At 43.3% G+C, this 17,589-nt stretch overlaps 1 pseudogene; it reads right to left on the bottom strand.

The window, feature by feature from the left end:
- Positions 1–17,179, bottom strand: part of LOC120028364 — a 102,530-nt pseudogene extending 85,351 nt beyond the window's left edge.
- Positions 17,180–17,589: the final 410 nt, after the last annotated feature.

Below are 17,589 nucleotides of genomic sequence, written 5' to 3'. Positions count from 1 at the left end.
TGATTTGTCTGCTGGGCTATGTTCTCAAATAATCGTACGGTATGCTTTCGCCGTAAAGCATTTTTTAAATCTGACACCGTGGTTGGATTCACAAGAAGTTCATATTTAAACCTATGTAAAATATGTTTGTTTTCTGAATTTTTATAATGAGTATTTCTGTATTTGAATTTGGCGCCCAGCAGTTTCACTGGCTGTTGAAGAGGTGGGACGCTAACGTCTCACGTACCCAAGAGAGGTTAAAGTTTGGAATTTGATAAAATAATTTAAATGTTGAAAGATAATGATTAAATAATTCCACTCTGAAACCTTATAATTGTATGAAATTGATTACAAAATGTCATACAATTATAATCTGATGATGTGTGTAGTTTTAGTCAGAATTAGATTAAACAATGTATCTGTATAGTGGAAAAACACACTGTCTGGGCAAGGCGTAGTTTAGGATTTGAACTTGTGTGTGCCGAAGAAAAAAAACGAGAACAATTAAACTGGGTTTGGACCGACCTGGCTCGGCCCCTGAGATACTTATAGCATAGGGAGTACTTCTCAAGGTTCCCCTAATCTCGGGGGAATGGAACTGTCGGCTGGGTAGTGATACACAGTGGTGAGAACTATGGAGAAGGATAAAACTCACCTACTGTTTGTGTGTATGTATGTGCGTAGGATACCTACTGTTTGTGTGTATGTATGTGCGTAGGATATCTACTGTTTGTGTGGAAGTATGTGCGCAGCTATAAAATGGATGTCTTTGTATAATGGACTTAAGAGCATTCTCGTGAATAAACTGTACTATCTTTTTGCATAAGCTGAGTCTTTGACTAATTATGATTACAGATCTCAGGGATTGGTCAGAGCTATTGATTGTCAGTTATTATCATTGGGATTGAAAATTCTCGTGACAGAATTTCAGTTGATTACTATAGCACCCCACTTGGGCCAATCAGTGCCATTTTATAAATGTCAGATCTCTATGGCTAGACGTATCATTCATCGAAGTGACGAACGTACGGAGACAGATCCACAGTGCCCTCCCAAATTTCATCATGGGGGACAATTAACCTAATAGAACAACAAAACAGGGAATCCTGTTCGCGCTATCTTTACTTTCTATAACGTTGCACCATCCTGAACATCCTGGGTGGGGAGGGAGAAATTTCGTTCATGACTGGGCTAACAGTTCAGTCACAGTGACCTTGTCCATGACTGGCTGCTAAATGGAATTGCTTAGGTACACAAACAAGTTAACTTCTCACATGGCATGAGCAGGAATGGGGGCCCAAACAGTCTCCTCATCATTACTTCTGAGTGCATAAAATAATATGTAATACTACACTTCTGGGAAAATCAGGTCTAGTGGAACTTTTTAAAAAGCAGAAATACATTTTTTAACAAAAGACAATAACGTAGATCAGTTGCCATGGACCTTGGAAGAACAACAGGGTGGGCAGGCTTTTGTTCCAGCCCTGTACTAACACACCTGATCAACTGGGAGTTCTGTAGCTACTCAGGATCAGGGTTAGCATTACCTGGTGGAGATGCGGCTGAAGACAGCGTTGAAGTTGTTGCAGCTGAGGGAGAAGAGGACCCCTGAGGCGGAGGCACGGAGTTCTGCAGCGTGCTGGTGGCCCTCGCGGTACGTGTGGATGAAGTGACAGATCTCAGGCAGCAGCTGCTTCACCAGCATGGTCTCGTCCAGACGTAGGCAGTCCTTGGATTGCTGGGGGGACAGGGGGAAGAGGAAGACAAAGAAAGAGAAAAGGAAAACCATGAGGAAAGTGTGTGCGCAGGCTGGCTTCTTTAGGTTCTCTGAGAAAACAAGGAGTGCTTTTCAGGTTATCAGTGGCAACTTCTCACATACAGTCGTGGCCAAAAGTTTTGAAAATGACACATTTTAATTTCCACAAAGTTTGCTGCTTCAGTGTCTTTAGATATTTTTATCAGATGTTACTATGGAATACTGAAGTATAATTACAAGCATTTCATAAGTGTCAAAGGCTTTTAATGACAATTACATGAAGTTGATGCATAGATCAATATTTGCAGTGTTGACCCTTCTTTTTCAAGACCTCTGCAATCCACCCTGGCATGCTGTCAATTAACTTCTGGGCCACATCCTGCCTGATGACAGCCCATTCTTGCATAATCAATGCTTGGAGTTTGTCAGAATTTGTGGGGTTTTGTCTGTCCACCCGCTTCTTGAGGATTGACCACAAGTTCTCAATGGGATTAAGGTCTGTGGAGTTTCCTGGCCATGGACCCAAAATATCGATGTTTTGTTCCCCGAGCCACTTAGTTATCACTTTTGCCTTATGGCAAGGAGATCCATCATGCTGGAAAAGGCATTGTTCGTCACCAAACTGTTCCTGGATGGTTGGGAGAAGTTGCTCTCGGAGGATGTGTTGGTACCATTCTTTATTCATGGCTGTGTTCTTAGGCAAAATTGTGAGTGAGCCCACTCCCTTGGCTGAGAAGCAACCCCACACATGAATGGTCTCAGGATGCTTTACTGCTGGCATGACACAGGACTGATGGTAGCGCTCACCTTGTCTTCTCCGGACAGGCTTTTTTCCGGATGCCCCAAACAATCGGAAAGGGGATTCATCAGAGAAAATGACTTTACCCCAGTCCTCAGCAGTCCAATCCCTGTACCTTTTGCAGAATATCAGTCTGTCCCTGATGTTTTTCCTGGAGAGAAGTGGCTTCTTTGCTGCCCTTCTTGATACCAGGCCATCCTCCAAAAGTCTTCGTCTCACTGTGCGTGCAGATGCACTCATACCTGCCTGCTGCCATTCCTGAGCAAGCTCTGTACTGTTGGTGCCCCGATCCCGCAGCTGAATCAACTTCAGGAGACGGTCCTGGCGCTTGCTGGACTTTCTTGGGCGCCCTGAAGCCTTCTTCACAACAATTGAACCGCTCTCCTTGAAGTTCTTGATGATCCGATAAATGGTTGATTTAGGTGCAAGCTTACTGGCAGCAATATCTTTACCTGTGAAGCCCTTTTTGTGCAAAGCAATGATGACGGCACGTGTTTCCTTGCAGGTAACCATGATTGACAGGAAGAACAATGATTCCAAGCACCACCCTCCTTTTGAAGCTTTCAGTCTGTTATTCGAACTCAATCAGCATGACAGAGTGATCTCCAGCCTTGTCCTCGTCAACACTCACATCTGTGTTAACGAGAGAATCACTGACATGATGTCAGCTGGTCCTTTTGTGGCAGGGCTGAAATGCAGTAGATATGTTTTTGGGGGATTCAGTTCATTTGCATGGCAAAGAGGGACATTGCAATTAATTGCAATTCATCTGATCACTCTTCATAACATTCTGGAGAATATGCAAATTGCCATCATACAAACTGAGGCAGCAGACTTTGTGAAAATGTATATTTGTGTCAGTCTCAAAACTTTTGGCCACGACTGTACTTTGGATTTATCCAGCTGGATATGCAATACATGTATGTGGGTTAAGTGCCTCTCTCAGGGGCAAAAATACAGCATGTCCCACCTGGGATTCACCAGCGTTCCCATTGGCTCATTTCCAAAACTCGTGGGGTCAAACTGGCAGCCTCATACTAGGACAGATTGCATACAACTGCATTCAAAACCTGTTGCTCACCCTTATGTAAGAAATAGTCGAACACAAAACGAGACAAATACAATACTTAAATCTTAAAACGTAAGATGTCAAATTCAAAACGCGAATTCCATAGCGTCCATGAGGGGAGCAGCTGGCTTCCATCTGACAACATGCACTAATGAAAAACCTATACAGGAAACTTCCGGGAATCCCATTGGAGGCAGTGAAAGCACTAACAAAAGTCAAGGAAACATCTGCAAATGTAATCTTCTGCTGAACCGTCACAGAACAGATGAGAGCAGAGGCACCTATTTCAGAGGTGAAGATAAAACAAGACTGAAGGAAGGGGTTTAAGTGTATTAACAGAGGTCTGTCTGGAAAAAGCAGAGAGACAGAACAGAGATCCAGCCAACCAATGTAATGCAGCCGTTGTGTTGGAAGACCCATAGCGTTTTAGAATATTGGTGCAAGAAGAGCCAATATATTGAGGCCAGTGCTCTTGACTGATAATATTCAATAACAGAAAACTGTTTGAGTTGGGAGGACTAAAAACTAAAATGGAGAACAGTTTATACACAAACAACTGTAGTGGGATAAGTTAGCAGACCAACTAAAGGTAATGTAAGGAGGGACTGTATGGGGGTTTCCTCACCGATGCTAGGCACTTCTCCAGTGTATCCAGGATAATTAGCTGGGAGAGGTAGAGGTTCTTCTCAGCAGCTTCCCCAAATATACGCTGGAGGGAGGAGAGGTTACAGACACAGATGACACAGTGATTCAGCAAACAACACTTCCAGCCCTTTGTGTGCATCCTACACTTGAGTCGAATTATAGTTTTCACACAATACACATGCCTACTAGAAGGTAGGGTTTAGAGGTCGACCGTTTTTTCAACGACGATGCCGATCATTGGAGGACCAAGAAAAGCCGATACCGATTAAAATCGGTCAATGTTTATATATACAGTGGGGAGAACAAGTATTTGATACACTGCCGATTTTGCAGGTTTTCCTACTTACAAAGCATGTAGAGGTCTGTAATTTTTATCATAGGTACACTTCAACTGTGAGAGACGGAATCTAAAAAATCCAGAAAATCACATTGTATGATTTTTAAGTAATTAATTTGCATTTTATTGCATGACATAAGTATTTGATACATCAGAAAAGCAGAACTTAATATTTGGTACAGAAACCTTTGTTTGCAATTACAGAGATCATACGTTTCCTGTAGTTCTTGACCAGGTTTGCACACACTGCAGCAGGGATTTTGGCCCACTCCTCCATACAGACCTTCTCCAGATCCTTCAGGTTTCGGGGCTGTCGCTGGGCAATATGGACTTTCAGCTCCCTCCAAAGATTTTCTTTTGGGTTCAGGTCTGGAGACTGGCTAGGCCACTCCAGGACCTCGAGATGCTTCTTACGGAGCCACTCCTTAGTTGCCCTGGCTGTGTGTTTCGGGTCGTTGTCATGCTGGAAGACCCAGCCACGACCCATCTTCAATGCTCTTACTGAGGGAAGGAGGTTGTTGGCCAAGATCTTGCGATACATGGCCCCACCCATCCTCCCCTCAATACGGTGCAGTCGTCCTGTCCCCTTTGCAGAAAAGCATCCCCAAAGAATGATGTTTCCACCTCCATGCTTCACGGTTGGGATGGTGTTCTTGGGGTTGTACACATCCTTCTTCTTCCTCCAAACAAGGCGAGTGGAGTTTAGACCAAAAAGCTCTATTTTTGTCTCATCAGACCACATGACCTTCTCCCATTCCTCCTCTGGATCATCCAGATGGTCATTGGCAAACTTCCGACGGGCCTGGACATGCGCTGGCTTGAGCAGGGGGACCTTGCGTGCGCTGCAGGATTTTAATCCATGACGGCGTAGTGTGTTACTAATGGTTTTCTTTGAGACTGTGGTCCCAGCTCTCTTCAGGTCATTGACCAGGTCCTGCCGTGTAGTTCTGGACTGATCCCTCACCTTCCTCATGATCATTGATGCCCCACGAGGTGAGATCTTGCATGGAGCCCCAGACCGAGGGTGATTGACCGTCATCTTGAACTTCTTCCATTTTCTAATAATTGCGCAAACAGTTGTTGCCTTCTCACCAAGCTGCTTGCCTATTGTCCTGTAGCCCATCCCAGCCTTGTGCAGGTCTACAATTTTAGCCCTGATGTCCTTACACAGCTCTCTGGTCTTGGCCATTGTGGAGAGGTTGGAGTCTGTTTGATTGAGTGTGTGGACAGGTGTCTTTTATACAGGTAACGAGTTCAAACAGGTGCAGTTAATACAGGTAATGAGTGGAGAACAGGAGGGCTTCTTAAAGAAAAACGAACAGGTCTGTGAGAGCTGGAATTCTTACTGGTTGGTAGGTGATCAAATACTTATGTCATGCAATAAAATGCAAATTAATTACTTAAAAATCATACAATGTGATTTTCTGGATTTTTGTTTTAGATTCCGTCTCTAACAGTTGAAGTGTACCTATGATAAAAATTACAGACCTCTACATGGTTTGTAAGTAGGAAAACCTGCAAAATCGGCAGTGTATCAAATACTTGTTCTCCCCACTGTATATATATTTGTAATAATGACAATTACAACAATACTGAATGAACACTTATTTTAACTTAATATAATACATCAGTAAAATCAATTTAGCCTCAAATAAATAATGAAACATGTTCAATTTGTTTTAAATAATGCAAAAACAAAGTGTTGGAGAAGAAAGTAAAAGTGCAATATGTGCCATGTAAAAAAGCTAACGTTTAAGTTCCTTGCTCAGAACATGAGAACATATGAAAGCTGGTGGTTCCTTTTAACATGAGTCTTCAATATTCCCATGTAAGAAGTTTTATGTTGTAGTTATTATAGGACTATTTCTCTCTATACCATTTGTATTTCATATACCTTTGAATATTGGATGTTCTAATAGGTACTTTAGTATTGCCAGCCTAATCTCGGGAGTTGATAGGCTTGAAGTCATAAACAGCGCTGTGCTTCAAGCAATGCAAAGAGCTGCTGGCAAACGCTGGAAAGTGCTGTTTGCATGAATGCTTACGATCCTGCTGCTGCCTACCACCGCTCAGTCAGTCTGCTCTATCAAATCTTAGAATTAATTAGAATAACACACAGAAATACGAGCTTAAGGTCATTAATATGGTCAAATCCGGAAACGATCATTTCGAAAACAAAATGTTTATTCTTTCAGTGAAATACGGAGCCGTTCCGTATTTTATCTAACAGGAGGCATCCCTAAGTCTAAATATTGCTGTTACATTGCACAACCTTCAATGTTATGTCATAATTATGTAAAATACTGGCAAATTATTTACGGTCTTTGTTAGGAAGAAATGGTCTTCACACAGTTCGCAACAAGCCAGGCGGCCCAAACTGTTGCATATACCCTGACTCTGCTTGCAATGAATGCAAGAGAAGCGACACAATTTCCCTAGTTAATATTGCCTGCTAACATTAATTTATTTTAACTAAATATGCAGGTTTTTAAAAATACACTTGTGTATTGATTTTAAGAAAGGCAATGATGTTTATGGTTAGGTACATTTGTGCAACGATTGTGCTGTTTTTTGAAAATGCGCTTTTGTTAAATCATCACCCGTTTGGCGAAGTAGGCTGATGACAAATTAACAGGCATAGCATTGATTATATGAAACGCAGGACAAGCTAGTTAACTAGTAATATCATCAACCATGTGTAGTTAACTAGTGATTATGTTAAGATTGATTGTTTTTTATAAGATACGTTTAATGCTAGCTAGCACCTTACCTTGGCTCCTTGCTGCACTCGCGTAACAGGTAGTCAGCCTGCCACGCAGTCTCCTCGTGGATTGAAATGTAATCGCAGTCCAAAAATGCCGATTACCAATTGTTATGAAAACTTGAAATCGGCCCTAATTAAATCAGCCATGCCGATTACTCGGTCGACCTCTAGTAGGGTTGATGACGTGCAATGTAGTGATCCCCATTACTCATGCTAAAGTCAAATAAACAGCTAAATGTGTTAAGTTAAAAGCTCCACTTACCATGTTGTTCACATTTTTTAGTATGTTGGTGAGGCCACTGATGACGAGGGAGAACTTGTTCTTAGAGATGTTGATGAGACATTCCTTGTTGTGCTCTGTGCTGACTTTGGTGTGGTTGTTCTGATGTCCTGTTTTAACGGGAAGCTAAGAGAAGGGGGGAAAAATTGTAAAGTCACAAGAGAATCTAGCCACGGGTGAACGCGTTAGACAGTGGACCACACAGTGCCGTCGGAAAGTATTCAGACCCCTACATTTTCCCACATTTTGTTACGTTAGTCTTATTCTAAGATTGATTAAATTGTTTATTTCTCAATCTACAGGTTTTTAGAAATGTTAGCAATTTTATTTTAAAAATTAAGGAATGGAAATTACATTTACATAAGTATTCAGACCCTTTCCTCAGTACTTTGTTGTAGCACCTTTGGCAGCGATTACAGCCTCGAGTCTTCTTGGGTATGACGCTAAAAGCATGGCACACCTGTATTTGGGGAGTTTCTCCCATTCTTCTCTGCAGATCCTCTCAAGCTCTGTCAGGTTGGATGGAGCACGTCGCTGAACAACTATTTTCAGGTCTCTCTAGAGATGTTTGATTTGGTTCAAGTCCGTGCTTTGGCTGAGCCACTCAAGGACATTCAGAGACTTGTCCCGAAGCCACTCCTGCGTTGTCTTGGCTGTGTGCTTAGGGTTGTTGTCCTATTGGAAGTTGAACCTTCACCCCAGTCTGAGGTCCTGAGCGCCCTGGAGCAAGTTTTCATCAAGGATCTCTCTTAGCACCATTCATCTTTCTCTCGATCCTGACTAGTTTCCCAGTCCCTGAAAAATATCCCCACAGCAGGATGCTGCCACCACCATGCTTCACCTTAGGGATGGTGCCAGGTTTCTTCCAGATGTGATGCTTGGCATTCAGGCCAAATAGGTCAATCATGGTTTCATCAAACCAGAGAATCTTGTTTCTCATGGTCTGAGGGTCCTTTAGGTGCCTTTTGGCAAACTCCAAGCGGGCTGTCATGTGCCTTTTACTGAGAAGTGGCTTCTTTCTGGCTACTCTACCATAAAAGGCCTGATTGGTGGAGTGCTGCAGAGATGGGAGAAACATCCAGAAGGACAACCATCTCCACAGAGGAACTCCGGAGCTCTGTCAGAGTGACCATCAGGTTCTTGGTCACCTCCCTGACCAAGTCCCTTCTCCCCCAATTGCTCAGTTTGGCCGGGCAGCCAACTCTAGGAAGAGTCTTGGTGGTTCCAAACTTCTTCCATTTAAGAATGATGGAGGCCACTGTCTTCTTGGGGATCTTCAATGCTGAATACATTTTTTGGTACCCTTCCCCAGATCTGTGCTCTACGGACAATTCCTTCGACCTCACGGCTTGGTTTTTGCTCTGACATGCACTGTCAACTGTGGGACCTTATCTAGACAGATGTGTGCCTTTCCAAATCATGTCCAATCAATTGAATTTACAGAGCTGGACTCCAATCAAGTTGTAGAAACATCTCAAAGATGATCAATGGAAACAGGACGCACCGGAGCTCAATTTCGAGGCTCATAGCAAAGAGTCTGAATACTTATGTAAATAAGGTATTTCTAACGGCCTCCCGAGTAGCGCCTGCGGTCTAAGGCACTGTATCGCAGTGCTAGAGGGGTCACTACAGATCCGGGTTTGGTCCCCGGCTGTGTTGCAGCCGGCAGCGACCGGGAGACCTTTGAGGCGGTGCACAATTGGCCCAAAGTCGTCCGGGTTAGGCCGGCTGGGATGTCCTTGTCCCATCGCGCTCTAGGACTCCTTGTGGCGACCGGTGCATGCACGCTGGCTTCGGTCACCAGTTGTATGGTGTTTCCTCCGACATCTTGGTGCGGCTGGCTTCTGGGTTAAGCGAGCAGTGTGTCAAGTAGCAATGCAGCTTGGCGAGGGTCGTGTTTCGGAGGACGCATGGCTCTTGACCTTTGCCTCTGCCGAGTCCGCACGGGAGTTGCAACTACGGGGCAAGACTAACTACCAATTGGATGTCACGAAATTGGGGAGAGAAAAGGGGTTAAAAGTGCGTTGTTTTAATACATTTGCAAAAAATCTAAAAACCTGTTTTCACGTCGTCATTATGGGGTATTGTGTGTAGATTGCTGAAGTCAAGGGATCTGAATACTTTCCAAATGCACTATATGCAGCAGGTTTGAGCAAGCCTAATAGAATTACATGAAGCCATGGTTTCACCTTCTTATCCTGTGTTTACACATGTCTACACATCCACACTAAACCTATCCACACTAGACATATCTACATTAAACATTTTTCACACAAGAAGTGTTATGCCACACCTCTCGTGCTATGAGGACGCCTACGACACCTGACGAAGGGCAAGGAACAGACGTCCTGCAGTCAGAACAATGAAGCCCTGTGCTATCAAGAACCTCGCCCTGCCACAACTCTGGTGTACACCCACAGCTGTACACATGCAGGCTGCATCTGTGTGAACACAGACATCACATCCACAGCTGGGCCAGACCTTGTGGGCAGGAGGAGCCCCTTTAAGCTTGCCTTGAGGTGTGGCTGGCTAGTGCGTATGCAGAGCACATCAGGCCTGGAGTGTTAATGAGCCTTAAGCAACAGACCTATGACTGCTTACTATCGGGATCCACTCTACAACTGGGGCCACTCAGGGAGAAACCTGGGCCTGGAAATTAAAGTCCCAAGACAGGGGGTAAGAAAATAATCAGGAGTCTGAACTGGAGTGCACACTGTCCACACAGGACCATCCCTGCTTCATATCTTTCACATCCAGTTCAGCTCCGGTCCGTCCGGGACCACAGACAGTAAGCACTTTGTTTCACAGGCCCGGATTGGAATTTCTAAAAGGTCATGGAGCCATCTCTTCCCTTATGTGCACTTTGGCAGAGCTGATTAACATTGTATACGTACACACCAATGCACTGTGTGCGGATTACATGATCGGGGTAAACAGGGGAAAGGAGAGGAACATTGGATGAGAGGACAGGGCCACGAGAAGAAATGTAATTAAAGTGAGGCCTATTTTTCATGAAAAGATAACGGTTATTGTCCCTCGATGGGAAGTTTAGAACATTCACATTAAGATGAATTATGTATAATTTGTGTAACATAAAACATTTGACTCAATGATCTTCATGCGAATACAAGGGCCTTTCTCTTAGAACACCATACATTCATTCATGGAAGGGACACCATATAATAAGACAATGTTTGTCTGTCTTACCAATTGTTATCCAAAACACAAAATGTATGATACCATTACACAACAATATTACAATGTACGTGTGTAGAGTGTGTGCTAGCGTGCGTGTCTGTACCTGTATGTGTCTCTTCACATTCCCCGCTGTTCCATGAGGTGCATTTATAGCTGTATTTCTTTTATTCGATTCTACTGCTTGCATCAGTTAACTGATGTGGATTAGAGTTCCATGTTGCCATGGCTCTATTTAGTAATTCAGGTGCGACAAAACTACAGCCTATATGACATGCCTTGTTAACAGTGTTACTATAAATTGATTTCAAGGCATTACCTAAGTGAGTTTCAGAGATTGTCATCTGTTATTAGCAAATTATTGATTTCATGAACCTTGTTTCTGAAGCTACATATGTTAACGTTGGCTATTTTTTGCACTTTTCTGGGATGCTTGATTGTTTTCATTGCTTTACCGGCTAGCTTTGCAGAAGTAAACATACTCATGTTATTTATATTAGTGCAGGGTGAGCTGCACACAGTGGACTTCCTACTAGGGTACACCGCCTCAGTGCTAACAGTATAACTGGTTCATAGACACATGATTACTGCATACAATAGATGTGGGATCAGCAGAGGCATTCAGGGCAGTAAGAGGGAAATCAATTAGGTTACTTACATTGGGTCTTCCAACACCCCTGGGATAATGTACATTTGCTGAACCATTATGACATCTCAATGTTAGGGATTAACTGAGCTGTGCTTGGGTCAATGATAAGTAATTGTCTCAAAGCTGCCTTATAATGCTCTGAAAGGATCCAGGAATCCAAATGATTTGGGTGGATCCCATCCTCCTTATAAAATTAGCTTTGCTTCCAGAAGGTAATCAAAATTGTCCAAAACATTTTACACCCAGAGCTGCAAGTCTCGTAGTCAGTTATGGAGGGCTAAAAGTCTGCTGAAACGTTCAAAGCCACGATTTAGGGAGGGCAGAGGGCCAGATATTAAAGGGTGCTTGCTGACCCAATCAGTTCTTTAAAAGCTGTTCTGAGCTGCCCTTTACAATGTCATTGAATCCCACATTAACTATGAGACTCAATTTCCTGATGCTGGTTTAAAATGTTTGGGAGCAGCTTATTGATGTCCATTACTCATGCTCCTGGATAGCAAAGTTTTTGCTCCAAGGACTGAGACATTTCTCACCATTGAACTTCCCAATACAACGGCCGGAGAAGGGAATGGAGAAATCCGCCCATTCCTACCCCTTACACAATTCGTTGAACCTTTCAAGGGCCCACGAGAAGCAGGATAACGTATGCCTTTGGTAACCGGAGATGGGGCACTGCCTGCTGTGGGATGTCTGGACCTGTCAGATCAAGGAACCAGTGCAGTAAAGCCATTCCTTATGTCAATCTGCTCAGAACATCTCACAGTCCCTCCCTTGATTTGCTTGCTAAGAATAGCAACTTCATTCCTGTAATCCTCGCTAGCAAACAATTGCCGCAATGGAACTCCAGATTGTCAACATTGTCCCGGACAAGAGCGTAATACACTCAGCTTCTAAAGCACTGGAAATGTTTGTGCGCTATTCCAAGCGAAGCGGGCTACATTGCAACTGAGCTAGCTAGCTAGCTAGCAGAAGGTGTTGACACAAACACCTATGAACAAAATACAAATAAAAAAATAAACAGGCCAAAGCAACAGGTCGAGGCGCAGGAGGTATCAGAGTTCGTGACAGGAAATATGGCAATTCTGGGCTGTGAGGACAAATACTACTAGGTTGAGGTACTTCTTTCTCATGAATCTACTAGTACATCACATTGGCATCCACCAACCTCTCTGGGGGAGTTTTTTTACATGTATAACAACCAAGACAACTTAGGAATCTGAAGTTGCATACAACTGTGATTTAGACTTACTGTTCAATGTTCACAACCCTTTCAATGTTTCCGGACAAAATAAGCAAGGTTCACACAGAAAATCTGATTCTGAGCATGAACTTCCCCTCATAAAGCCAACACATACAATCCTATGACTTACAGCCCCCATCATCAACTGGCGGACCGGGTACGGACCCAGAACGGGGTCAAAATATATATAGTGTGTATTCAGACCCCTTGACTTCCTCCACATTTTGTTACATCAATTTTAGAAAAAGGCTGTAATTGTTTTTCCCCCCTCAATCTACACACAATACCGCATAATAAAAAAGTTTTACCCTTTGCTAATTTATATATTTATTTTTAAATGGAAATATCACATTGACATAAGTATTCAGACCCTTTCCTCAGTACTTTGTTGAAGCACCTTTGGCAGCAACTACAGCCTCGAGTGTTTTTGGGTATGACGCTACAAGCATGGCACACCTGTATTTGGGGAGTTTCTCCCATTCTTCTCTGCAGATCCTCTCAAGCTCTGTCAGATTGGATGGGGAGCTTTGCTTCACAGCTATTTTCAGGTCTCTCCAGAGATGTTCGATCGGATTCAAGTCCGGGCTCTGGCTGGCCCATTCAAGAACATTCAGGGACTTGTCCCGAAGCCACTCCTGCATTGTCTTGGCTGTGTGCTTAGGGTCATTGTCCTGTTGGAAGGTGAACCGTTACCCCGGTCGGAGGTCCTGAGCACTCTGGAGCAGGTTTTCATCAAGGATCTCTCTGTACTTTGCTCCATTCATCTTTCTCTCGATCCTGACTAGTCTCCCAGTCCCTGCCACTGAAAACATCCCCACAGAATGATGCTGCCACCACGCTTCACCGTAGGGATGGTGCCAGGTTTCCTCCAGACGTGACTCTTTGCATTCAGGCCAAAGAGTTCAATCTTGGTTTCATCAGACCAGAGTATCTTGTTTCTCACAGTCAGAGTCTTTAGGTGCCTTTTGCAAACTCCAAGCGGGTTGTCATGTACCTTTTACTGAGGAGTGGCTTCCGTCTGGCCACTCCACCATAAAGGCCTGATTGGTGGAGTGCTGCAGAGACGGTTGTCCTTCTGGAAAGTTCTCCCATCTCCACAGAGGAACTCTGGAGCTCTGTCAGAGTGACTATCGGGTTCTTGGTCACCTACCGGACCAAGGCCCTTCTCAGCCAATTTCTCAGTTGGCCGGGCAGCCAGATATAGGAAGAGTCTTGGTGGTTCCAAACTTCTTCCATTTAAGAATGATGGAGGCCACTGTGTTCTTGGGGACCTTCAATGCTGCAGATATTTTTTGTACCCTTCCCCCAGATCTGTGCCTTGACACAATCCTGTCTCGGAGCTCTACGGACAATTCCTTCAACCTCAAGGCTTGGTTTTTGCTCTGACATGCACTGTCAACTGTGGGAATTTATATAGACAGATGTGTGCTTTTCCAAATCATGCTCAATCAATTGAATGTACCACAGATGGACTCCAATCAAGTTGTAGAAACAACAAGGATACTCAATGAAAACAGGATGCACCTGAGCTCAATTTCGAGTCTCATAGCAAAGTGCCTGAATACTTAAGTAAATACGGTATCCGTTTTTTTATTTTTATAAATTTGCTTAAAAAAAAATGTTTTAACTGTTTTCGCTTTGTCATTATGGAATAGTGTGTGTAGATTGCCAAGGAAAATGTTTTATTTAATCAATTTTATGATAAGGCTGCACTGTATATTTATTGTATTTTTTTACTTGGTCAGGCTTCAACCCCTGGTATCATATAAACACGCAAGACATGGAAGAATGCATAGAATTCCAGGAAATTAGCTTTAAAAACAGCAGCAAAAATCTCTGCCCCATGCAAAATGTGTAGAATTGTGGGCAATTGACTTCGAAACGGAAACATTCTCTTAACGCCAACAAGAGGGGTGTGAACAGTTTGGGGTTGCGAGGTGGGGGTTTGTTACTACGCCAATAAATTATATTATCCATCCAGACCTTTGACACCTTGGAAATGTGTGTGACCGGACCTTCTCAAATAGTACTCGAGTACCCCTGACTTAGAGGCCTCTAAATGGTCTTAACACAAGGTGGTTTTAATCCCTTATTATATTTTCATCAAACTGTAATAAGCCGAGCAGAGCCGCTAAGTCTGGGTACAATACCCCTCTGTGCTACAGAGTCCCTCTGTAGCCTCTGAAACCAGAGGCCCAGAACCTACCCAAACTGAACACAAAGTGCTGATATTCCCTTTCAAAAAGGCAAATAAAGGGAGGTATGAGATAGAGTCTTATACCTGAAGTTGTACTGGAGTTGAGAGCAGTTGACAGTGCGCGATGGGACTTAAAGCAAGTTTAGGCTAAATCCAAACCATTGCATAGTGCAAACTCCGGTAGCCCTAAACTAGGCCTAACCCTTTTCAAGTTTATTTGTAGAAGAGCTTTCACTCAAATGAGTCTTAAGTGAAGAATTTCTGGCAGCATTGCTTGCACTGCAGCATGCTTGCAAGGACCATCCCAACAGAACCATCTCTTTCAGTCCCTTTGGCAGGGGTCTTTGATGACCAAAAGAGACAAAGCCCAGTTTCCAATGGATGAAATTGAAACCCAGAGCTGCTCTACAGACATACCAGCTCTCAAGCAACATAAAATACTCCAGCTGACTTGTTGGAAAGTTTATAACCTTACAATATGATACATGGTGACTGATAATGACTCCTGATGAGAAACAGTTAGGAACAACAGACAGTGTAAAAATGATTGATGGACTGGCTAGACTACCTGACCCAATGATTCACACAGCTTAAATCTCAAGTTCATTAGAGGAATCTTTGGCACCCTTAAAGGGATACTGTAGTAGTTCTGTACATTAGCATATGCTGTATATTGAAAGTTACATACACTACATGACCAAATGTATGTAGACACCTGCTTCCCGTTCTCTGAGCTTGTGTGGCCTACCACTTCGCGGCTGAGCCATTATTGTTCCTAGACATCTCCACTAAACAATAGCAGCACTTACAGTTGACCGGGGCAGCTTTAGCAGGGCAGAAATTTGACAAACTGACTTGTTGTAAAGATGGCATCCTATGACGGTGCCACGTTGAACGTCACTGAGCTCTTCAGTAAGGCCATTCTACTGCCAATGTTTGTCTATGGAGATTGCATGGCTGTGTGCTCGATTCTATACACCTGTCAGCAACGGGTATGGCTAATTTGAAAGGGTTGGCCACATACTTTTGTATATATAGTCTAGCTTGAGAACTTGATTGCTGACAAGCAAAACATTTTGGGACTATGTCAACAATGGACTAATGAAACAAATACCAAAAGGTAGTTTTAGGGTGGAATGTTCCTTTATTTGTCAGAATCTAGCAATATCTACTTAAAACAATCACAGTTGCTTGACTTGTCAATGTCACCAACAATCTGTGGTTTTTGGGCGAGCCTTGTAGACTGCTGCTGTGGTGACCACAAGCACATAAGCACACTCAAATCTGTGTTTGATTATGAAACTCGCAGTACTAATATATTACTTTGAGGATGTAGTAATTATAGAAGTAGGTATTATACAAAAACGTATGTCTGCCAATTAGTACAGATCCATAACGCTTTTTTATCTTAGTATTGAGGCCTTTACCTCAGAGCAGAAACATGGCCAGGTTGCAAACACACATTCGGTAACATGACTGTTGGCTGACAGCATGCAAGGAGCGTGTGTTCTTCGTTTTTTTTCGCTGCATGTGACATAACAGGGAGGGAGGCACATGTCCATTCAGTTGACTCAAACCAAATAAAACTAGTAAACAAGGTGTCACTGCTAGAGTACTGAATTTTAATAATTTTATTTTAAATCAGTGAATGTCACACCTCATTTGTTTACAGTTAGCTAACTTTATGAGTAGTTAGCTGGTAGTGACATCTTTTCCCCAAATTGTCTGGCAGAATTAGTCAATATTAGCCGTTGTGTGCAACCTCTATTAACAGTCCTAGCTATACCGACACCAAAAATCTATGTAACATGAAAATGCATGTTTAGTTGGCTAGCTAGCTAGTTACATGGGTAGCTAACTAGTTAGCTTGCTAACTAAAAGTAACTTGCACCTTTGTTACACAATCTAAACCACAGATACAAATGTGTCGTAACGTTTATTAACGTTACTTTGTCTATATACTAGTACCAACCTACCTACTGTACACAACAAGAAAGCAGGATAGCATGCACTTTGCGATTGCAGAAATAAGTTAGCTACAGACACAAGCCATCTACAAAAGATTAACTGGTTGCAGCTATCTAACGTTACTCCCACTTCCAACTCATAAACACTTTATTACCTGCTCGTCGAATCTATTTATCACGGCCTGAACCCATTCCAATGGTTTATGTGCCGCCATGGCCGAGCGGATGGAGACCGCTAATGAGTCCTTGCAGTTCCCAATACGAATGTGGACGTTCGTGGCGATGTTAAGCCCAAAATAAATCTCCAAACCGTTGTCTAAAAAAGACAGTACGGGTTGGTTATTTTTCCCTTTGAGCAAGCTTTACCATGCCGCCATGACACACAACCGGAAGTCTTCCCAGTGAAACCGATAGGGACAGGAGATAGCTGAGCAAAGATGCGCGTGCGTCGCTTGTTGATGTGGAAGGTAGGTGAGAATATGATTCACACAAACATTGGCAAGGCAATATAATGTAACGTTGTAACATATAACTAGCTAGCTTGATTTGCTACCATGTGGAACGTGTATGCTACCATATTGTTAATGAAACAGCAGGGAGCAGGTCTCGAACCCTCGATCTTCTAGCCCGAAGTCCGGCGCGCTATCGACTGTGCCGCAAAAGCATGCTCGTGCGGCAGAGTCGATTTCCGCGCTTATAAACCCAGGGTCGT

This window comes from Salvelinus namaycush, chromosome 34 (genome assembly GCF_016432855.1).
Source record: "Salvelinus namaycush isolate Seneca chromosome 34, SaNama_1.0, whole genome shotgun sequence".
NCBI classification, from domain to species: domain Eukaryota; kingdom Metazoa; phylum Chordata; class Actinopteri; order Salmoniformes; family Salmonidae; genus Salvelinus; species Salvelinus namaycush.
This window is presented reverse-complemented; position numbering and strand designations above follow the sequence as displayed.